The 25101-nt window shown below is 38.9% G+C and overlaps 1 protein-coding gene and 1 long non-coding RNA gene across 3 annotated transcripts in view; one reads left to right on the top strand and one right to left on the bottom strand.

Annotated features, from left to right (window-relative positions):
- Nucleotides 1–25101, top strand: part of NAPEPLD (N-acyl phosphatidylethanolamine phospholipase D) — a 125706-nt gene that overhangs the window by 52470 nt on the left and 48135 nt on the right. The gene's annotated exons all lie outside the window — the stretch shown is intronic.
- LOC143681163 (uncharacterized) lies at nt 20107–25076 on the bottom strand. Its single transcript, XR_013174441.1, has 3 exons — nt 24801–25076; nt 21374–21409; nt 20107–20409 (listed from the first exon to the last, which is right to left on the bottom strand). It is a non-coding gene; the product is annotated as an uncharacterized LOC143681163 (long non-coding RNA).

Here is a 25101-nt window from a genome sequence, read left to right as displayed (position 1 = left end):
GGTTATATACAAATAGCTCAGTATCTCAGAATTTAGAAATAACAGCTACAATTCTGAATATATGTAACTGCTGGAAAAGCCTACAACCTAAGATCCTTTACTATAGGCCCCAACTTGATAACCCAGGCTCTCGAATTCAGTTCTCCAAGTTTATATATTATAGCTATTCATATGAATGAGGCATAATAATATTTGTCTTTTTGCTTCTGACATTCATTCAACTTACTGTCCTTAAGTTTCATTTGCCTAGTTACATGCCTCAACTTCATGCCTTCTTGTAGCCACTCAGTAGCCCATTGTATGTAAACACCACAGTTCCTCTTCCATTTCTCTGTCACTGTACCCTTAGGCCACCTCCATCCATTGCATCATGAACACTGCCACCATAAGCACCAGTGTGCAAATGTCTATCCATGTCCCCACTCTCAGTTCCTCCAGTTATATACCTAGCACAAGGTTGCAGGATCATATGGAAACCTCAACCCTAGCCTCCTGTGGAACCACCATGCTGCCTTCTGGAGGGGCTGTGCCTCTCAACTTCCCTATCAACAGGGAATAGGTACATCTCTTTCTCCACATTTTCTCTAACACTTGTTTCTCTCTATCCATTTTTTTTTTGTATGCTGTATGGTGGGGTCACATTTCATTATTTTTCCATGTGAGTATCCCATTATTGCAGCACCATTTTTTGAATTTTTGTTTGTTTGTTTTGCTTGTTTGTTTTTGGGGAAATGCATGGACCAGGAATGAAACCTGGGTGTCCTGCATGGCAGGGGAGAATTCTACCACTGAACTACCCTTGCACCCTCCTCATTCATTTTTAAAGAGTTTTATTCACACATCATACAATCCAACCTAAGTAAAACGCCATGCTTTTGTCACCACAATCTATATGAAGACATCTCCTTTTCTTCTCATAGAATCCCTCCCCTTCCCCCATGTCCCCCACTTGTTGACATTTAGTTTTGACAAAATGCCCTTGTTTATTCCGTGGAAGCATATTACAATGTTACTGTTGAGTATAGTGCCTCGCTTGCATTAATTGTATTTTCTCCTGTATACTATCCCATTTTCAACACCTTACAATGTTGACATTTACTTGTTCTCCCCCATACTAAATCATTTTTATATCTGAATATTTAATCACCATCATTTTTCACTCTAAGCATTCCTAAGTTATTCCATCTCAGCCTTTATGCTCTATCTTTTGTTGTATTGTTATATGCGTTCCCAGCCCTTCTCTCTTAACTATATTCACATTCAGCTTCATTCAGTGTACTTCTATTATTGTGCTACCATCAGATAGTATTGTGCTATCCATTTCTGAATTTTTACAATCAGTTCTATTGCACATTCTGCATTCTTTTAGCACCAAAACATCCAATCTCTACCCTCTTTGTATCTCCTAATAACCTGTGTCCTTAACTTTAACTCTTAAAGTTCACTCATTGATGTCAGTTCATATTAGTGAGTCTATACGGTATATGCCCTTTTGTTTTTGGCTAATTTCACTCAGCATAATGTCCTCAAGGTTCATCTGTGGGTCCTTCTTTCTTCTCCCAGGATATTTTCTCTCTAAACTCTGTGGGCTTTTATTGTCTTTTATCCTCTTCACAAAGGACTCCAGTGCAGGATTAAGACCCAGTGGGTCACATCTCAATTGAAATAGCCTAGCTGAAAGGTCTCACCCACAATAGGTCTGTCCCTGCAAGAATGGATTAAAAGAACATAGTCTTTTCTGGGTTCATAATAGATTCAAATCGGTAAAACAGCTCTCAATAAATTTTAAAATATTTAAATTATACAAAGCATTTTCTCTGCCCATAATGGAAAGAAGCTGGAAATAATGGGAGGAGGACTGAAAAATTCGCAAATTTATGGAGGTTAAACACTGTTAAACAATCATCTTTGCTGCAAGAGAAATCAGCAAATATCTTGTTATGAATGAAATCAAGAACACAACATATTGAAGCTTATGGGATGCAGGAAAGGCAGTGCTGACAGGAAAATATATAACCCTACGTGCCTACATTAAAAAGGAAGAAAGAGCTAAAATCTAAGGCCTATCTATACATCTGGAGGAACTAGAGAAAAAACAGCAAACAAGTCCCAAAGCAAGCAGAAGGAAAAAAAAAGTTTATAGCAGAAATAAATGGAATTGAGGGCAAAAAAATAGAGAGAATCAACAAAATCAAAATTTGTTTTTTTTTAAGATGATCACCAAAATCGACTAACCTTTAACTAGACTGCTAAATTAAAAAAGAGAAATTATGCAAATGAATAAAACCAGAAATGAGAGAGTGGACATTATTACTGACCTCACAGAAATAAAACCAATCATATGAAGATAGTATAAACAATAGTACACCAACAAACTAGACAACCTAGATGAAATGAAAAATTCATAGAAACACACAACCTACACTGATTGCAGAAGAAATAGAAAACCTCAACAAACCAATCACAACTAAAGAGATTGAAACTGTCACCAAAAACCTCCAAACAAGGGTGGGTCAAAATGGCAGCATAGGCAGGTGTGGAATTTAGTTAATCCCTTAGAGCAGCTAATAAATAACCAGGAACTGACTGGGACAATTGTTTGCAACAATTGATTGTGAACAATATCTACAACTAGACACATATTTTACACTATTTTGGAATGGGTGGAAGGGCTGAGATCACAGCACAAACTGAAAGTAAAGCCCCTGAACTGTGGAGGCTGGCACCCCTCCCCTACTGGCATGGCAGGCTTGTAGAGAAACTTTCCAGTGGAAAAAAGAAGCAGACTCTACCAGGAGCCAGGAAAGGTAGCACAACCGAGTTCCAATTGTGCTTTTAATGAAGAAATCTGGATTGCTGAATACAAGCTCCAAGCACAGATAAACCCAGAAAAAGCAGGAAAGTAACCCTGAGGTCTCTCCTTCTGGGCAGAGAGGTGAAGGGGCTGATAAAATAAAACAACAAACTAACTAAAAATGGAGGCTTCTGGAGTTGGTCAAGGTCAGAATACTGGAAAAGGGCTGTGCCAGTTTATAGAGCTGGGGACCAACTCCAGCTCTTCACTGGTAAAACTTGGGAGCTGGAGACTGACTTTGAAAAGGGATTTTATTTTATTCGCTTCTCTTCTTTTTTTCCTTTTAAAAAAGTATTCCAAGTAGCTCATCAGAGAAAGCCTCAGGCATCTTCAATAGTCAGCACTGACCCAAGCAAGGACTAAGTTAAGATAGGTATGAGAGACAAAGTAACAAGTCAAGTGAAGGAGATAATTCCCTAAAGGACATACTTATTCCAAGAAAAAAGGGTTGGTGCCCAGCTCAAGAGGCAGCCCTCCTTCAAAGAATTCAGATCCCAGAGGCTGTAAATCAGAAACAGCTTAAGCTTGATTTCTGCCTCAGCCTTTGTCTCACACATGCTCCTGCCAGGCTGGGCAGGATGGGGAAAGCAGAGTCTAGAGGCTCCACAGGAAAGTCTGACAACCTGATGGAACTCATAGTCAAGGAAACTTGATAATAATTCCACCCACCTCCTGAGCCCTGAGCCTGCCTTGTCTGGGAAAATCTGATTGGGGTTAATCATATCTGGGAAGACCCTCCTTAAAAAAAGGTAGGGCAAGAGCCCAAAAAACAATAGCTGAAAAATCTAAATGGTTAAATAGAAGCTATGTTAGAGGTCTAGAATAAGTTAAACTGAACACCAAAAATCAGATAGAGTATATGTCAGTTTGCAAGCTGCCAGAATGTGATATATCAGAACTGGAATGGCTTTTACAAGGCGAAATTTAATAAATTACAAGTTTACAATTCTAGGGAAGTGAAATCATGCAAATTAAGTCATCAACAAGAGGTTACCTTCACTCAAGAAAAGCTTATTGGTCTGTCACATCTCTGTCAGCTGGGTAGTCATGTGGCAGGCATCTGCTGGTCCCTTACTCCTGGGTTCTGTTGCTTTCAGTCTCTGTCCATGTGGGTGTGCCTTACTTTGCTTCTCTGGTGCTGGCTTTCATCTCTTGGCTTCCCTTGGCTCTTTTCAGGTCCTGGCTTGCTTTATATCTCACGACAATGTCTGCTGGGCTCCAAGCATCTCCAAACATCCGTGTCTTTGTTCTCTGCAGGTCAGCCCTTCTCTGAAGTTTCTTTCAGCTCTGTTGTTTCTATAGGCTCTGTCTGCTCTGAGATCTCGCCAAAATGTTTCCTCTTAAACTAATCAAGACCCACCCAGAATGGGTGGAGTCATATCTACATTTAATAAAAAGTTAATACCCATAAAAAAGTAAAACAACAACAAAAATAAATTTAAAAAATTTTTTAAAAAGTTAATACCCACAATTGTGCATGTCACATATCCATAGAGTTAATCTAATCAAAAGAGTCCCAACTACATTATTGAATCAGGAGTAAAAGAAATTGCTGCCTCCACAAGATGGAGTCAGGATTAAAATATGCTTTTCTAGGATACGTAATACTTTCAAACTGGCACAGAGAACAAAGCTAATCAACAAGAAAATCCTAGGTAAAAGAGTGAAAATGACCTTCTTTTATCCAGGGTATGGACAGATGAGTAAAATATAAGTACAAAAAAATAAATAGTGGGGTTGGGGGGAGAAAAGGTGTAAAAAAAAATTGGGTATATTGAAATACTAGTGGTCAATGTGAAGGGAGGGGTAAGGAGTATAGGATATATGAATTTTTTCTTTTTATTTCTTTTTCTGGAGTGATGCAAATGTTCTAAAAATGATCATGATGATGAATACACAACTATGTGATGATATTCTTAGCCATTCATTGTATCCTTTGGATGGACTGTATGTGTGTGGACATATGTCAATAGATTTTTTTTTAATGAGGGAGAGTTTCATTTATTATCAAACAGTCACTGAGAGCATTAGTGAATATGAGACTGGCTCTACAAGAAATACTGAAGGGAGCATTGTATTAGTTTGCTAAATGCTGCTGGATGTAATGTATCAGAAATGGAATGGCTTTTAAAAAGGGAATTTATTAAGTTACAAGTTTGCAGTTCTAAGGCCATAAAAATGTCTGTTTTAGTCTGCCAAAGCTGCCAGAATGCAACACACCAGAGATGGATCAGTTTTTAATAAAAGAGGATTTGTGTAGTGAAAAATTTATAGTTTTTCAGAGGAAAGGCAGCTAACTTTCATGTGAGATTCTCTGTTACACGGGAAGGCAAACGGCGACGTCTACTGGTCTTCTCTCCTGGTTTCTGGGTTCTACTGGCCTTCCCCAGGGTAATTTATCTCTGCATCTCCAAACACCTGGGCTGAGCTGTGAGTGCTGAGATGAGGTACGCTGATTTGCTTGTGCTGTGTTGCATTGAGTTGTCTTCTGACCTCTCTCTTTTAAGCCTCCAGCTAATTAAATTAAACATCACTAATTGCAGAAAATACGCCCCTTAACCAATTGCAGATGTAATCAGTCATAGGTGAGTTTCACATGCTAATGATTCAAGTCCACAGCTACAGAACTAGTCAACATCACCTGGCCAAGTTGACACCTGAACTTAACTAACATATGTTCGAACTAAGGCATCTAAAGAAGGACACTTGAGTCAAGAAAGGCCAATGTCTGTAACATGGGAAGGCATGTGGTAGGCATCTGCTCATCCTTATTCCTGGTTCCAGTGCTTCGGCTTCTGATGCCAGTGGTTGCCTCTCTAATCATCTGTGGGCCTTCATTTAGCTCCTTCAGAACACAACTCTGGGTTCTGGTTTGCATAGCATCTCATAGAAGATACATGATGACATTTGCTGGGCTCTGTATCTCCAAACATCCTGTCTAGGCATCTGCTTTCTCTATCAGCACTCCAAGCATTTCCAAATGTCTGCATCTCTGTCAGCTCTGAAGCAACTGTTCTCCAAGTGCTTGCATTCTTTCCTGGCCTCTGGTTTCAAATGGCTTTCTCAGCACCTGTAGATCCTGATTGTTTCTGGCTTTTCCAAAATGTTTTCTCTTTTTTTAATGATTTTTTTATTTAATGTTTTTTATTATGAAATATAATATATATAAAAAACAGCAGTAAATTTCCAAGTTCATTTTGACAAGTAGGTATAGAGCAGATTAAAGTTTGATGTGGGTTACAGTACCATGATTTTTTGTTTCTTCTTCTGGCTGTTCCAAGACACTGGAGACCAACAGAAATATCAATATAATGATTCAGCAGTCATATTTGTTAAATCCTATCTTCTCTATTATACTCCTCCTTTTCTTTAAATAACGTGTATACATAAAAGCAATACATTTCAAATACATTGCAACAATTAGTTGTAGAACAGATTTTAGAGTTTGGTATGGGTTACAGTTCAACAATTTTAGGTTTTTATTTCTAGCTGCTCTAAGGTACTGGGGGCTAAAAGAAATATCAATATATCAGCAGTCATTCTAATTTGTTAAACCATACCTTCTCTGTATAACTCCACCATCACCTTTGATCCTTCTCCCACTCCTTAGGGGTATTTGGGCTATACCCATTTTTTCATGTTGGAAAGGGCTGTCCATAATATGGTATGGGGAATAGAACTAGTTGGTATTCTGGAAGGACTGGACACTCTGCATTTCAGGACTTATCTGGTCCAGGGACCCATCTGGAGGTTGTAGTTTTCTGGAAAGTTACCCTAGTGCATGGAACCTTTGTAGAGTCTTATATAATGCTCTAGGTATTCTTTAGTATTAGCAGGAATGGTTTTGGTTGGGGTTTGGCAAGTTATGATCGGTAGCAATGTCTAACTGAAGCATGAGTAAGAGTGACCTCCAGTGTAGCCTCTCGATTCTATTTGAACTCTCTCAGCCTCTGATACCTTATTTATTACACTTCTTTTCCCCTTTTGGTCAGGATGGTATTGTTGATCCCACGGTGTTAGGGCCAAGCTCATCCCTGGGAGTCATCTCCCATGCCGTGAGGGAGGCTTTCATCCCTGGATGGGGATGTCCCATGTAGGGGGGAGGACAATGGTTTCACTTGCAGAGTTGGGCTTAGACAAAGAGAGACTGTATCTGAGCAACAAAAGAGGTCCTCTGGAGGTGACTCTTAGGCATACCTATAGGTAGGCTAAGCTTCTCCACTACATACATAAACTTCACAAGAGCAAGCCTCAAGATCAAGGTCTTGGCCTATTGATTAGGTTGTCCTTAACGTTTGGCACAGCATCTGGGGTTTCTCTGGTGGTAAAGTTTAATAGTTCCATAAGTTTTCTCCCATCCCTCAATGGACTTTGCTAATACTTTTTGATTATCTACTTAATATACTCTGGGATGTATCCAGGCATTACAATAAGCTATACAGGATTAAAGGCTCTCATTATTATTCTGGGCTCCCTGGGTTTGGATTGTTTAAATGATCTATCCAGACAGGCTGAGTTACATTATGTGCTACAGAAAATTTAGGTTCTGGACATAACAAAACTTTCTTCCTTTGGTCTCAGAGTGTAGGTGAAGTTCTAAAATACAGGGAACATCTTCCTCACCCCTGTATTCTGAATTACATTAATCCTGACCCAATTGGCTTCATTCTTATCTCTAAATACCAGGTTATGTATATATAAAACAGCTATTCAAAATACAGAAATAACAATTACCACTCTAGATTAAGTGTGACTGCTATAAGAGCTTACAATCTAGGCCCTGGTTTCTTATAAGTATTTTCTAAATGAGATTATACAATATTTGCTCTTTTGTTTCTGGTTTATTTTGCCTCACCAAATGTCCCACAGGTTCATTCATATTGTTGCATGGCTCGAAACTTTGTTCCTTTTTGTAGCAGCACCATGTTTGATCATATGTTCACATTATCATTTGCCAATCTACTTCTCAGTGCATCTTTCAGCCACCTCCACCTACTGGGCCTCATGTATAATGTTCAAAGTCAATAGTCCATCAACACTCTCAAATGTACATAATTTCATTGTTCCCAAGAGAAAGATAACCAATAAACACACCCTCACCAAACAGACAACCCAATCCTCTCCTAACTCTTGTCTCTCCCCCCACTATATACCTCTGGTATTGCTGTGGTATTGTTGATGTTTTCCTGTTAAACATAGCCCAGAGCATGCAGTAGCATTTCTCCTCTATATCCCTAAATTACACCTATTTGCACAAGAGTCATACCTTTGCAGTAGCTCATGCAAGAACTTATTTTTGTTTATAGTGTTAATTCATGGGACGCATGAGTCTATACAACCCATTTCAATCATGTTCATCTTCAACATGGTAAGACTCAATAGTGAACTGCCTTCACTTCAATCTATTCCTTTACAATTAAGTTCAACTTCATTAGCAAACCACTCACCCATTTCAAGCTTCTGTGTATCTCTAGGTTCCCTATATATTCTGTATTATAAGCCTCTGATTTTACCTTCACCATGGTCATAAAAGTGGATTCATACAGTAGCTATCATTTTGTGTCTGGCTGATTTCATTCAAATTATGTCCTCAAGGCTCATCCATCTTGTCATGTGCTTCAGGTTGTCATTTCATCTTATTGCTGCATAATATTCCATCGTATTTATATACCACATTTTGTTAACCACTCATCTGTTGATGGGCATTTGGATTATTTCCATCTTTTTGCGATTGTGAATAATGCTGCTATGAACACTGGTGCACAAATATTTGTTTGTGTCACTACATTCAGCTCTTTTGGGTGTATACTGAGTAGTGGTATTGCCAGGTCATAGGTCAACTCGATATTGAGTTTTCTGAGGAACTGCCAGACTGTCTTCTATAGGAGCTGTACCATTATACATTCCCACCAGCAGTGCCTAAGTGTCCCAATTTCTCCATGTCCTCTCCAACATTTATAATTTCCTGTTTGTTTAATAGCAGCCATTCTTATAGGTGTGAGGGGGTATCTCATTGTAGTCTTGATCTGCATTTCCCTTATAGCTAAAGGAAATGAGCATCTATTCATGTGTTTTTTAGCTATCTCTATTTGCTCTTCAAAAAAATGTCTATTCATATCTTTAGCCCACTTTATAATTGGGTTGCTTGTTTCTTTGTTGTTGAGTTGTATGATTTCTTTACATATACAGGATATCAAACCTTTATCCAATGTCTGATTTCCAAATATTTTCTCTGATTGAATTGGCTGCCTCCTTATCTTTTTGACTAAGTCTTCTGATGCACAAAAGCATTTGATTTTGAGGAGTTCCATTTATCTACTTTTTTTCTTTTGTTGCTTGTGCTTTGGGTGTAAAGTTTAGGAAGCTACCTCCTATTACTAGGTCTTGAAAATGTTTCCCTACATTTTTTACTAGGAACTTTATGGTACTCGTTTTTATTTTAGGTGTTTGATCCACTTTGAATTAATTTTTGTATAGAGTGTAAGGTAAGGGTCCTCTTTCATTCTTTTGGCTATTTACATCCAGTTGTCCCATGCCCACTTAGAAAAGACTATGTGTTTCCAGTTCAGTGGATTGGGGGTCTTGTCAAAGATCAGTGTACTATAGATTTGGTGGTCTATTTCTGTGCTCTCGATTCAATTCCATTAGTCAATACTTCTATGTGCCGGTACCATGCTGTTTTGACCACTGTGACTTTATAATAAGTTTTAAAATTGGGGAGTGGTAATCCTCCCACTTCATTTTTCTTTTTTGTATGCTTTTAGCTATTCAGGGTCTCCTCCCCTTCCAGATAAATTTGGTAACTAGCTTTACAAATCTTCAAAGTAGATTTTTTGGAATTTTGATTGGTACTGCATTGATTCCGTAGATCAATTTGAGTAGAATTGACATCTTACTACATATAACCTTCCAATTCATGAGCATGGAATGTCTTTTCACCTATTTAGATCTTCCTTGATTTCTCTTAACAATGTTATGAAGTTCTCTGTGTACAAGTCCTTTAACCCCCAGCTAAATTCATTCCTAGATACTTGATTCTTTTAGTTGCTATTTTGAAAGGGATTTTTTCCTTAATTGTCTCCTTGGTGAGGTCATTGCTGTTGAGCTAGTTTGAAAGGATCTGTACTCTAAAGAAGCCATGTTTTAATCATGATCCCATCATGTGAGGCAGCTTTTTCTTAATCTCTACCCAGCACTTTCTGTTGGAGACTTGATTAGATTATCTTCCTGGAGATGTGACTTGCCCAATTGTGGGTATTAATTAGAGGGAAATGTGACTCCACCCATTCCATGTTGGTCTTGATTAATTTATTGGAATCCTTTAAAAGAGGAAGCATTTTGGAGAAAGCTTCAGAATGACTAGAATGATGAGAACCAAAAGAGCCCACACGGCCAGAGACCTTTGGAGATGAAGAAGGGAAACATCCCCAGGGATGCTTCATGAAACGAGAAGCCAGGAGAGGAAGCTAGCAGATGCGGCCATGTTTACCATGTGCCTTTCTAGTTAAGAGAGAAAAACCCTGAATATCATTGGCCTTCTTGAACCAATGTATCTTTCCCTGGATGCCTTAGATTGGACATTTCTATAATGTCCCAATCTTTTAGGGGGGACATTTTCATAGCCTTAGAACTGTAGACATGCAACTTAATAAATTCCCCCTTTTCAAAGCCATTCAAATTCTGGTATATCACATTCTGGCAGCAAGCAAACTAGAATACTTGTGTATAAAAACATTACTGATTTTTGCACATTAATTTTATAACCTACCACCTGGCTGAATTTGCATATTAGTCTGAGTAACTTTGTTGTAGATTTCTCAGGATTTTCCAAGTATAGGATCATGTCATCTGCAAATAATGAAAGTTTTACTTCTTCCTTTCCAATTTGGATGCCTTTTATTTCTTTTTCCTGCCTGGTTGTTCTTGCTAGAACTTCTAGTACAATTTGAATAATAGTGGTGACAGAGAGCATCCTTGTCTTGTTTCTGATCTTAGGGGGAAATCTTTCAGCCTCTCACCATTGTACAATGCTGGCTATATATCATGTTGAGTATCATGCTGATGAAGTTACCTTTGATTCCTACCTTTTGAAGTGTTTTTACAGGAAAAGGGTGTTGAATTTTGTTGAATGCTTTTTCAGCATCAATTGAGATGATTATATTATTTTTCACTTTCAATTTGTTAATATGCTCTATTACATCAACTGATTTTCTTGCGTTGAACTATCCTTGCATTCCTGGTATAAACCCCACTTGGTCATGGTGTACAATTCTTTTAATGTGCTGTTAGATTCAATTTGCTAATATTTTGTTGAGAATTTTTTTTTCATTATGTTCACTAAGGGAGTTGTTCTGTAATTTTCTTTTCTTGTAGCATGTTTACCTGGTTTTGGTATTAAAGTGATGTTAACTTCATAAAATGAGTTAGGTAGTGTTCCTTTTACCTCAATTTTTTGAAAAGTGTGAACAGGATTGATGTAAGTTCTTTTTGGAATGTTTGATAAAATTCCCCTGTGACGCCATCTGGCCCTGGGCTTTTCTTTGTAGGAAGATTTTTTTTTTTAGCATGGGCAGGCACCAGGAATTGAACCCAGGGCTCCAGCATGGCAGGTGAGAACTCTGCCACTGAGCCACTGTGGCCCGCCCTGTAGGAAGATTTTTGATGACTGATTGAATCTCTTCACTTGTGATTGGTTTGTTGAAATCTTCTATTTCTTCTTGAGTCAGTGTAACTTGTTTGTGTGTTTCCAGGAATTTGTCCATTTCATCTAGTTTGTTGGTGTATAGTTGTTTATATTATTCTCTTATGGTTTTTTAAAAAAATTTCTTCAGGGTCTGTAGTAATGACCCCCATCTCATTCTGATTTTGTTTATTTTCATCCTTTCTCTTTTTTTCTTTGTCAGCCTTGCTAGTGGCCCATCAATTTTATAGATTTTCTCAAAGAACCAACTTTTGGTTTTATTGATTCTTACTATTGTTCTTTTGTTCTCCCATTCATTTTTTTTCTGCTTTAATCTTTGTTATTTCTCTGCTTCTATTTGCTTTGAGGTTAGTTTGCTGTTCTTTCTCAAGTTCCTCCAGGTGAGCAGTTAAGTCCTCATTTTTTGCTCTTTCTTGTTTTTTAATATAGGGCAATAAATTTCCCTCTCAGCACAGCCTTTGCCATATCCCATAAGTTCTGATATGTTGTAGCCTCATTTTTATTTATCTCCAGATAGCTACTGAGTTCTCTACAATTTCTTCTTGATCCACTCATTGTTTAAGTGTTTTTTATGTAATCCCCATATATTTGTGAAAGTTCTTGTTCTTTGGTGGTTATTGATTTCCAGCTTCATTCCATTGTCATCAGAGAAAGTGCTTTGAATAATTTCAAGGTTTTTAAATTTATAAAGACCTGTTTTGTGTACCAGCGCATGATCTATCCTGGAGAATGTTCCAGGACCACTACAGAAGAATGTATATTCTGCTGCTTTGAGGTATAATGACCTATAGATGTCTGTTAGGTCTAATTTATTTATTAAATTGTTTAAGTTCTTTATTTCCTGTTGATCCTCTGTCTGGTTGTTCTGTCTATACAGGAAAGTGATGTATTTAAGTCTCTTTCTAATATTGTTGAAACATCTATTCTCCCTTCAGTCTTGCCAATATCTGTCTCATGTATTTTGGAGCTCCTTGATTGGGAGCATAGACATTTAGGATTGTTATTTCTTCTTGGTATATTGTCCCTTTTACTAATATATAGTGTCCTTTTTAGTCTCTTATAATGTCTTTACATTTAAAGTCTATTTTGTCAGATATTAGTATAGCTTCTTCTGTTTTGCTTTTGGTTACAGCTTGCATGTAACTGAAAGAAACCATCCTTTCACTTTCAATCTATGTGTATCCTTGTGTCTAAGATGAGTCTCCTGTAAGCGCATATAGCTGGATTATATTTCTTAATCCATTCTGCCAATCTGTATCTTTTAGTTGGTTTCTGTCTATTATCATTCAAAGTTATTACTGTAAGGGCATTAGTTGAATCCAGCATCTTATCTTTTGGAATTCATTTGTCAGATGTATATATTCTTTCCCCTCTTTTTCTTTTTATCCTTTGGGTTGCCCTTAATGGTACTCTTCAATTCTGTGCCCTCCTCCGGACTTCCTTCTCCTGTCTTTGTTTTTCCCAGCTGGCAGAACTCCCTTTAGTATTTCTTGCAGAGCTGATATCTTGTTGACATAGTCTCTCAGCCTTTGTTTTTGCAAAAATTTTAATCTTTCCCTCCATTTTGAAGGACAATTTGGGTAGGTACAGAATCCTTGGGTGAAGAAGTCTTTGTCATCAAGATCTTAAAGATATCATACCACTGCCTTCTTGCCTCCATAATGCCAGTTGAGTACTCTGAACTCAGTCTTATGTGGTTTCCCTTGTGTGCTGGTTTGAAAGGATGTATAATCCATGTTTTAATCCTAATCCCATTTTGTAAACGCAGCTGTTTCTTCTAATCTCTATTCAGTACTGTATGTTTGAATCTGTAATTAGATCATCCCCCTGGAGATGTGATTCAATCAAGAGTGGTTGTTAAGCTGGATCAGGTGAAGATGTGTCTCCACCCATTTGGGTGGGTCTTGATTACTTTACTGGAATCCTATAAAAGAGGAAACATTTTGGAGAAAGCTGGAGATTCTGAGAGAGCAGAACAACATAACCACAAGAAGCAGAGAGTCCACCAGCCAGTGACCTTTGGAAATGAAGAAGGAAAACACCTCCTGGGGAGCTTCATGAAACAGGAAGCCAGAAGAGAAAGCTAGCAGATGATGCTGTGTTCGCCACGTGCTTTTCCAGATGAGATAGAAACCCTGAGTATGTTTGCCATGTGCCTTCTCACTTAAAAGAGAGACCCTGAACTTCATTGGCCTTCTTGAACAAGATATCTTTCCCTGGATGGCTTAGATTGGACATTTCTATAAACTTATTTTAATTGGGAAATTTTCTTGGCCTTAGTACTGTAAACTAGCAACTTATTAAATTCTCCTTTTAAAAGCCATTCCGTTTCTGGTCTATTGCATTCCGGCAGCTAGCAAACTAGAACATCTTGTATGTAGCAGATTGTTTTTCTTCTGTCCTTTTCAGGATTTTCTGCTTCTCTTCAACATTTGACAGACTGATTAATATGTGTTTTGGGGTAAGCCTATTTGAATTTATTCTATTTGGAGTTCCTTGGGCTTCTTTGATTTGCATATTTATGTGTTTTATAAAGATTGGGAAGTTTTCCCCTTTTATATCCTCCACTAATCTTCCTAGCCCTTTACTTTTCTTTCCTCATTCTGGGACATTGATGATTCTTATACTTGTGTGTTTTATTTTGTCCATCATTTCCTGAGATCAATTTATATCCATCTTTTTTGTCATATGCTCTTTTTTGTATTCAAAATCAGTTTTCTTGTCCTCTAATTCACTTATTCTTTCTTCTGCCTCTTCAAATCTGCTGTTTTATGTTTTTAGTATTTTTTTTATTTGGTATGCATCATCTTTAATCTGTGTAATATCTGCTATTTTTCTATTTGTCTTTCAAATTCCTCTTTATGCTCTTCTAGTGTCTCCTTGATCTCCTTTATGTCATTAGCCATTTCACAAGTTTTATTTAGTAATTTTATATGAACATCTTTCATTAGTTGTTCCAAAGTCTGTGTCTCCTCCAGTGTTTTAATTTGGTCATTAGGTAGGGTGTATCTTTTCTGCATGTTCATAGGGTTAATGATCTTCTGTTGTCTTCCTGGCATGTAAATATCTTGATAGGGTTACTTTGTATGTTGATTTCCTTCAGTAGTGAAAAGCTTTGTATTTGTGGTATGGGTATGGAGCAGGATGTGGGGCATGGGGAGGGGCACAACAGTGCTGTTACAGGTTGCAGTGTGGGTATATGCATGGATTGAGTACTCTATGCTAGTGCTTGTGAACGTGGGATGTGGGTTCAGTGGTTGGACATGTGGTGTGGGGGCTGGTGAGGGCGAGGTGCAGCTCAGGCAGGCCTTGGAGCACAGGAGCAGGGTGTGGTGTTGTGGGACAAAGAGGTAGATCGCCACAGGAGGTGGATGGGTATGTAGAGCAGATGTACTGTGGTTGTTATTTAGGCATGAGTGGGTGGGCACATGGAGCATGTGGATCATGGGTGTCAGGGTGTGGGGTCTGGGGTACAGAAGTTGGGGCACAGGGAGATTGAGGTATGGGTGTGTCCTTGTGCAGGGGGAGGAGTCCAGAGGGGCCTGATACAGATGCATGAGTGTGTAAGGGTGGGGAACAGGTCACAGAGTTATGGGATGTATTTCAGGAGTGGGCAATGATGGGTGAGCAGGGCCTTGGCATTGGTCTGCAGGTGCGTAGGTGGGGTGGAGTGGGGTGTCTGCTTGTGCACTGTGGAGGCTATGTGGCACAGATGTGCCTGAGAGCACCTGCCAGGTGTGGGAGAAGGGCACTTGTGCTGTGCGGTGGGGCAAGGGTGTGCACATATGGAGTGGGGGTGGGGGGGTGCAGAGGTCAAGAGGTCCATGCATGGATATGTGGATGCCCAGCAGGGAGGATGTGGCTGTGCTGGTGCGTGGAACTGGGGGGTAGGGCCCTGTTGTACGTGGTTCTGGGGAGTAGGGCCCTAGTGCACATGGGTCTGGGGGTCAGGCCCCTGGTGTGCGTGAGTTTGGGGGCTGAGGTCCCGGTGTGCATGTGTGCAGATCTCAGGGGCAGTGGGATGCGATTGTGCCTGCATGAGCTGGGGCTGGATGTGCAGGTAGCTTCCCATCCAGAGCTGAGGGGGCATCGCCTGAGTGGGCACGTGTGCATGCATCTGGGGATCTGGATCCTGATGTGTGCATGTGCAGAGCTCGAGGGGGCTGGACAGGGTTGAGCAACTCTTTGGGCCAGGTGCAGCTGTGTGTCGCAGAGATATGAAGGTGAGTGCCTGCAGCCTGAATGCCCAGGTGACTGCCTGCAGGGGCAGGGAGAGGGAGGTGATGATTGAGGGGCTGGCCACAGTTATATAGGTCTCTGAAGGAGCGGGGCAAGAATGTACGCTTGTGCAAGAAAAGTGGATCAGAATAAGACAAGCTTGCATGCATTCGCGGGGTGGGGTTGGGGAGTGTAGAGCAAGGGGTAGAGTGGTTGGGGCAGGGGTGTTTGGAGTGCCGTGGGGTGGATTGTGGGTGACAGGGTTCAGGTGTGTTGGGCATGGGGGAAGTTGTGGGTCCTGGGTGGCACATGTGAGGGTACTGCATTCAAGGAACATGGCATGGCTTACTTTCTTGTCCCTGTCTCCGTCTGTGCACTCCTGAGGCTCCGGGCCTCCATCTAGAAATGGACATGCTAGGCTGTTTGTACTTGCTTATGGGCTCTGGTTCTCTGTGTCTCAATTCTTCTGCTTTTTCAACCAGGGCCTCCCTATGTGGTGTAGAAGACCTTCCCAGGTCACTTGTACCCTGGAATCAGTCTCCTGTTCTTTTTTCTGTCCCTTCTCTAGCTGTTCTTTGAAGCAGTGGTGAACCGGACCTTTCCTATTCTGCCATTTACCCAGAACTCCCAAAGTGTTTTCTCCTTTAAAGAATTCCCATAAATTAATCAAGACCCAACTTGAATGGTTGGGATTACATCTCCATCTAATCCAGAGAAAAGCCTCCAGAGGAGACAGAGAGCCATTGAAACCAACCCAGGAGAGAAGGACCAGCAGATGTTGCCATATGCCTTCCCATGTGACAGAGAACCTCTGGATGCCAGCAGCCTTTTCTCAGAGAAGGTATCTTCCTCTTGATGCCTGAATTTGGACATTTTTATGGCCTTAGAACTGTACATTTGTAACCTAATAAAGCCCCACTGAAAAAGCCAAACAAAACAAAACAAAATAAAAACAGTGTATGTGTATTGCTTCAAGTACTTACTCATTCAATAAACCTGTATTGAGTACTTAAAAAAAAAAAGGTCACACCCATAATCAGGTGTGTCACATCTCCATGGAAACAATCCAATCAAAATGTCCCTCCCCAACTGGGTGTGTCAAGTCTCCATGGAAACAGTCCAAAATTTCCACCAGGATTAAATATTGAATCAGGATTAAAAGAAACATGGTTGCCCCTACAACATTGGATCAGGAAAAACGACATGGCTTTTCTAGGGTACATAGCATCTTCAAACTGGCATAGAGCACAACAAGCTGATAGGGAAAGACATGAGAGGGAGGTTTGGAGAAGTATGTAGAAATGAAGACTATCAGTAAGAGTAAAATGAGAAAAAAATAAGATATGACATATAAAATCCAAAAGTCAAAATAGTAGAAGTATTGCCTTTATAGTAATAATATGAAATGTTAATGGAATAAATTCCCCAATCAAAAAACATAGACTGGTGGAATGGATTAAAAAATAGGACCCATCTATATATGCAGTCTAGAAAGACTCCCTTTAGACCCAAGGACAAAAATAGATTGAAAATAAAACAACAAACAGAAAAGAGCAGGAGTAGCTATAGTAATATCTGACAAATTAGACTTCAAATGTAAAAGAATTAAGAGATAAAGAAGAACACTGTATTAGTAAAAAGAACATGCATCAAGACATAACCATCATAAATATTTATGCACTGGGCCAGAGTGCCCCAAAACACATGAAGCACACACTGACAACACTGAAGGAAGACATAGACAGCTCTATAACAATAGGTGGAGACTCCAATACACCACTGTCATCAAGGATAGAACACTGAGTCAGAGGATCAATAAGGAAACAGACACTTTGAATAATACGACAAATGAGCTAGATTTAACATTTACAGAACATTACACCCCACAACAGCAGGATATACATTTTTCTCATGTGCTTATAGATCATTCTCTATGTTAGACCACATGCTGTGTCACAAAGCAAGTCTCAATAGATTAAAAAAGACTGAAATTATACAAAACAATTTCTCAGCTCATAATGGAAAGAAGGTGGAAATCAATAACAAGCAGAAGGCTGGAGAATTCACAAATGTATAGAGGCTAACCAACACACTCTTAAGCAGTGAGTCAAGGAAGAAATTATAAGAGAAATTAGTAAATATCTTGAGGCAAATAAAAATGAAAACACAATGCATCAAAACTTACAGGATGTAGCAAAGGCGGTACTGAGAGGGAAATTTATTGTCCTAAATGTCTATATTAAAAAAAAAGAGCAAAAATCAAGGAATTAACTGTTCACCTGGATGAACTAGAGAAAGAACAGTAAACTAACCCCAAAGCAAACATAAAGAAGAAAATAATGAGGATGAAAGCAGAAATAAATGAAACTGAGAAACTGAAAACAATAATTAAATTCAACAAAACCAGAAATTGGTTCTTTGAGAAAACCAATAAAATCAATGGACTTTTAGCTAGGCTAACCAAAAAAAAAAAAGAGAGAGAGGATGCAAGTATGTCAGAAATGGGAAATATCTACTGATCCCACAGAAATAAAGGAGATAATGAGAGATACTATGAGCAACTATACTAATAAACTAAACAATGTAGACAAAACGGTCAACTTCCTAGAAAAGCATGAACAACCAACACTGACTCCAGCAGAAACAGATGACCTCAACAAATCAATCAGAGGTAAAGAGATTGAATTAGTTATAAAAAAAATCCCCCAAAAGAAAAGTCTAGGGCCAGATGGCTTCACATGTGAATTCTACCAAGCACTCAAGAAAGAACTAGTATGAATCTTGCTCAAATTTTTCAAAAATTTGAAGAGGGGGGAAAACCACCTAACTCATTTTATGAAGCTGACATCACCTGAATAACAAAGGCAGAGAAAGAAACGACAAGAAAAGAAAACTACAGACCAATTTCTTTAATGAATATAGATGCAAAAATCCTCAACAAAATACTCACAAATTGAATCCAGAAGCACATTAAAAAAATTAATGCACACACAACCATATGGGATTTATTCCAGATATGCAAGGATGGTATAACATAAGAAAACCTATTAATGTAAAATACCACATCAATAAATCCAAGCGGGAAAAACCACATGATCATCTCAATTAACGGAGAAAAGGCATTTGACAAAATTCATCATTCTTTCTTGATGGAAACACTTCAAAGGATAGGAATAGAAGGGAACGTCGTCAACATGATAAAGGGAATATATGAAAAACCCACAGCTAACAAACAACCTAATTAAAAAACTGGCAAAAGATATGGACAGACACTTTCAAAAGAGGAAATACAAATGGCTCAAAGGCCATGCTCAATCACACCAACTATTAGGAAAATGCAAATTAAAACCACAATGAGATATCTTCTCACACCTACTAGTATGGCTATTATGAAAAAACAAATCAAAACAGAAAACTACAAGTGTTAGAGAGGATGTGGAGAACAAAGCACACTTATTTCCTGTTGGTGGGAATGTAAAATGGTGCAATCACTCTGAAAGACAGTTTTGTGGTTTCTCAGGAGGCTAAGTATAGAATCACTGTATCATCGAGCAATCCCATTACTCAGTAGATATTTAGAAGAATGGAAGGCAGGGATACAGACATTTGCACACTGATGTTTACAGCAGCTTTATACAGAATTGCCAAAAGTTGGAAACAACCCAAGTCTCCATCAATTGATGAATGGATAAACAAAATGTGGTATATGCATAGGATAGAATATTATTCAGCTGTAAGAAGAAATGAAGTCTTGAGGCATGTAATAACAGGGATGACTTGAGATCATTATGTTGAGTGAAATAAGTCAGACAAAAAGGACAAATATTGTATGACCCCAATAATAAGAACTAAATATAACAAGCAAAATCATTGCTAATATCTAAAATATAAGTGATCATAAGATAGAATGAGGGCAGAGAATGGGCAAGCTGATGCTTAATTTGTGCAGAGTCTGTTATAAATTGATTGCAATGTTTGGAAGTGGATAGAGATGATGGTAGCACATTATAGTGAGTGTAAGAATAGCAATGATAGGTGGGGATTGTGGTTAAAAGGGGAAGTTCAGGGTCATGCATGTCACCAGAAAGAAAAAGGATGAAACATGGGGCTGTGTAACAGTAAACCTAGGTATGGATCATGGGTATGGTCAATAGAGCATAAGAATGTTCTTCCATGAATTGTAACAAATGTACAATACTACAACAAGATGCTAATAATATTGTGATATATAGGTAAAAAATACACCTAAAGCAAATAAAGGACTATAATGAATAATAATATATGAATATTATTTCAACAATTGCAAAAAAATAAATAAATAATGCTAAGGGAAAGTAACCACATACAAACTACTACATTGTTTAACTTCATTTATATGAAATGTAAATATAAGCTTATAGAGATGTAAAAAAACTTAGAAAGTAAAAAAGATGAGGTGAAAACTACAAATAGAAGTTCTAATGTTTTCTTGCACACTCACTGGGCTGGGTCACTCTAGTTTGAAAACCATTGCAGATATTATCTGGCTCAATAAAGGTTTTCCCTCAGCTATTAATTCTGCTTTAAAATAGGAAGAGTAGCTTTGGAAAACTTTTCATTAAAACTCCTTTTCCTTCAGAAAGATCTCTGAAAAACTCTGAAAAAAAAAAAGATAATACAATCTATCTCTGAGTCTTTGACTATACTTCACCTTTTCTTTTCAGGTCCTACCTCACATACTGAGAGAGCAGGGGAAAGTGTAGAATAAAGTAGGAGTCAGCAAACTTTCTCTGTAAAGGATCACATAGTAAATATTTTATGCTTTGTAGGTCATAAAGCCTCTGTTGCAACTACTCGCCTCTGCTCTTATAGAGTGAAAGTGGTCATAGACAAAATGTAAAGGAACGGGCATAGGTGTGTTCCAATAAAACTGTTTCTCCCAGAAACTGTTTATAGAATCATAGAATATTACAACTGCAAAGTGGTCAGAGACTTAGAGTCATTGGGGGGGGTGGGCACTAGAAGTGTGGTGGTGGGAGGCTGGGAAGGGAAAGGGATATTTTCCAAGGTCAATGAGGTAGTTAATAGCAAGAGAGTGATTCAAATTTAGCTGCTCAAGATCCTCTCTGAGGCTTTTTTGGAATTATCTATATATTCATTTAACATTTTCATTTAAAAAATTTTTTTAGAGAGACTAGGTCTCCTCGAATGTCTCCCGCGTACCTATCCATTCTTAATGATTATGTAAACAAGCTTGATTTGCCTGGGAGTGAATACAATAATTAACTGAATATCAAAGGTACTGCTATAAATAAACATTTAATTAACAGCCTATAGTAAAGTGTACCTTTAGGCCTGGAGCTAGGAGAAGAAAGCATAGTGCAGACTGCAGCTAGTACAGTAAACTGTTTTAAATGTAGATATCTGAAAGTGGGTTATTATGTAATTCTTAAGTAGCATCCAAAATTTTGTAAAGTATTAAAATAACTTTATTTAATACTAGTCTAAAAACAAACAAACCAGTTCTCTTGGTCACTAATTCCATTTAAGGAATTGTGTAAAACGAACATTTTAAAAATAAGTTTTTAGGGCCACAGTGGCTCAGCAGGTAGGGTTCTCACCTGCTATGCCGGAGACCCGGGTTGTCTTCCTGGTGCCTGCCCATGCAGAAAGAAAAAAAAAAAAATACTAAGTACATTTTAGAATAGAGTTATCATGTGCTGTGTACTCCAGTTCCTAGGGCTGGCATAAAAGTGATTGTGAAATAAAGCCATTTCAGCAGTCAGTATCTAAAATTAATGATGAGCAAAATGCAGAGGGTGCAATGCTCATTTCATTCTGTTGTATGAAGCAGGGCAAGCTTTTGCCTGGAGTAGTAAGGACAAGCTTTTTTTTTTTTCCTGGATTAAAATGTTTTATCTCATTGGAATCCCCAAGTTGTTTCTGTAAGCCTTAACCCCTGCTCACAACCCTCACACATATTGAAAGAAAACAGATAATTACTGAGAGGTAAGGGGTAGAATGTCAAATAATAACAGCAAGTACCATTTATTCAGTCTTGGGTGCCAGGCACTGTGCTAGGCTCAGCATTTTACATATTCTTTTTTTTTTTTTTTTTTTATTATGAACAACAAGCAAACATGCAAACATTCTTGACATGGTTACAATCAATGGCTCACAATAGCATCATATAGTTATGTATTCATCATCATGATCATATTTTTGAACATTTGGATCTCTCCAGCAAAAGAAAAAAGGAAAAAGAAAAACTCATACATGCCATACCCCTTATCCCTCCCTCTCATTGACCACTAGTATTTCCATCTACCCAATTTATTTTATCTTCTTATCCTCCCATTATTTATTTATTTTTATCTATTTTTTTTTACTCAGTTGTAAAAAGAAGCATCAGACACAGGTTTCACAATCACACAGTTACATTGTAAAAGTTATATCTTTATACAATTATCTTCAAGAATCAAGGCTGCTGGAACACAGCTCAACAGTTTCAGGTACTTCCTTCTAGCCACTCCAATACACCATAAACTAAAAAGGGATACCTATATAATGCATAAGAATAACCTCCAGGATAACCTCTCGACTCTGCTTGAAATCTCTCAGCCACTGAAACTTGGTCTCATTTCTCTCTTCCCCCTTTTGGTCAAGAAGGCTTTCACAGTCCCTTGATACCAGGTCCCAATTCATTCTGGGAGTTCTGTCCCATGTTGCCAGGAAGATTTAAACCCCTGGGAATCATGTTTCAGGTGGAGGGGTGGGAAGTGAATTTACCTGTCAAATTGGCTTAGAGAGACAGGCCATATCTGAGCAACAAAAGAGGTTTTCTGGGGGTAAGTCTTATGCCTAATTTAAGTGGGCTTAGCCTATCCTTTATAGGAATAAGTTTCATAGGGAAAGGCAAGCTTTAGTTTGGAGCAGTATAAATTGTTAAACTGAACAATTTCTTTTTATTATCTAGGAAGAACCCCACCATTACGCTTTAGAAGTTCTGTTGTCAGGTTCCAACACAGTTCATAAAGTTTAAGTAGTATTCCAGGAGTTAAGAAAGCAGAAACATTACTGTTTATTATAATGTCAATACTGCCTTAAAAGACTATTCATTCCTCCTACACTTTCCCTGGTCTTCACAGAAATATGTTTATCTAGAGCTCCTGCTCTCAATGACACTTTCACCCCCACCCAAGTGAACATTTGTTGCTTCATAATATCTTAGATCCAGCTGAGATCACAAATATCACAAAATGGGCTGACTTTAACCCATTGGTAATTTATTGGCTCATAGTTCTGAGGCTAGGAGAAGTCCAGAATTGAGGTGTCAGCAAGATAATACCTTTTCTCCTGAAGAACATGGCATTTGAGGGTTGGCTAAGGCAACGTTTGATCTCCTGACTTAGAGATGTCCTCTCCATTTTCTTCCTATTTCCCCTGACTCCCAGCTTCTGCTCTTCAACGTGGCTTTGTCTTCATAAAGCCTCCAGTAACAGGATTAAGGTTCAACCTCATTCAGTTGGCCACACCTTTACAAACAACATCTTCAAAAGGTCGTATTTACTATGGATTCACATCCACCAGAATGGATTAAGATGAAAGACATACAATTTTTTATTATATAAAAATTGTAGGATATATAATTTATCCTACTACACTATCTATAAGTAAGGCATATATAGAAATTAATTAGCAAGTCAACAGTTCAAACTGCTTCTTACTTAAATGTAACAATCAAATGCAGTAAGTAGGCCTATAGAGTATCCTAGTTCAGGGGGAAATAAAGCCACAATAGGCATTCTGTGACAAAAGTAGAAACCTGAATGTGGACTGAATATTAAGTGATATCAGGGAATTAATGTTGCTTTCTTAGACATGATGGTATTATGATTATGAAATGAATGACCTTATTCTTAGGAATATGTGATGTCTGCAATTTATTCAAATGGCATAACAAAAAGGCATATCTATATTCCGTATATTTGAAATTTTTCAGAATAAAAAATTGGGATAGGGGAACAAAGGGCTTCTTTTTTTGGAAAGTATTATGAAGAACTTCTGAGTAGTTCTCAGAAGTTCTGAGTAGTCTCAAAACCAATTTCCTCTTTGGTTTTGTAGGGCTGTTTCTTTTGTTGTTATTGCACCCAGGGTACTATTTAGCCTGTGAAGTCTCAGCATTATACAGGCAAAAGCAGCTCTCAATCACACTTTTGTCTATTAAATTTAGCAACAACTGCAAGCTTGCCTGAAGGAATAAAGTTCTGGTTTGACGTAGTCTTCACAGAATTGCAATACTACATGGCCACAATCACTTCCCAAAATGTAGAAGAGTTTGGTTTGCATTTTTCCAGCAATCATATCTACATTTAGGACCTGTGTTTCTTTTTTTACAGAGATGAGAACAACATCCTGAAATCCAGACTTAGATAGTTCTTTCTACCCAACGGATATACCCCAGGTCTTTTGATTGAGGAATCTTTTTGTACAACCACTCACGGTTGAATTGTTTCCACCTCTTTATACTTGAATTACTTATTGAAACAGCTACCTTCCTCCAGAAGTTTAAAATGCAAATCCTGGGAGAAACTTGGAATTACAATTTTTTACTCTTTTGATACCATTTTGAGATTTAAAACAAAGGATGCAAGTTTAGATCTGTGTGTACCAAGAGGCCGTGACATCTTTTGAAGAGCAAATGAACACACTGACAAGGCAGTGCTGCCATTAACATTCAGTATCTACTGCATACGCAAGTATGCACTAAATTCCAGTTTAGTGTTTTCGCTCCCAGGCTCATGGTTCAAGAGGCTGTGTATGCTGCTACCCAAATGCTTGTCTGCTATGACTGCGCAGGATACGAGAGTCCACCACTGGATCAACAGTATCACATTGTGGCGGACATCCAGGAATGTGCTCAAACGATTTTAAAGTTAGGATCCGGTTCAGGACAGAAAAGCAATTTGGTCTTGGAAGGGGCTTTGCGGCATATGTGCTAGTCGCCCGGCGAGGGATCAGGAACCGCGCACGCGCCGACCCCTTTACCTCGACTGGGCTCGCGGGCGCGGCCATCTTAGTAAAGGCCGGGGCGGCCGTTAGCGCTGGGTTGATGTTGGCAGGGCCGCCAGTTTCAAAGGTCACAACAGTGTGACCAGGGAACGTGGAGCGGTCCTACCTTCGGCCTGGGCTCGGCGCGGCCGCGGAGCAACGGCTTGCCCCAAGTATGGCGAGGCAGCGAACACTGAGACGCTGCCTGCAATTGCTGACGTTTGCGGCCGCGGAGGCAGCGGCTCGGCGGGGCGGGCCCGGCGAGGACGGGGGGCGGAGGAACCCGAGCGCCGGCCGC

Source organism: Tamandua tetradactyla, chromosome 1 (assembly GCF_023851605.1).
Source record: "Tamandua tetradactyla isolate mTamTet1 chromosome 1, mTamTet1.pri, whole genome shotgun sequence".
NCBI lineage: Eukaryota > Metazoa > Chordata > Mammalia > Pilosa > Myrmecophagidae > Tamandua > Tamandua tetradactyla.
This window is presented reverse-complemented; position numbering and strand designations above follow the sequence as displayed.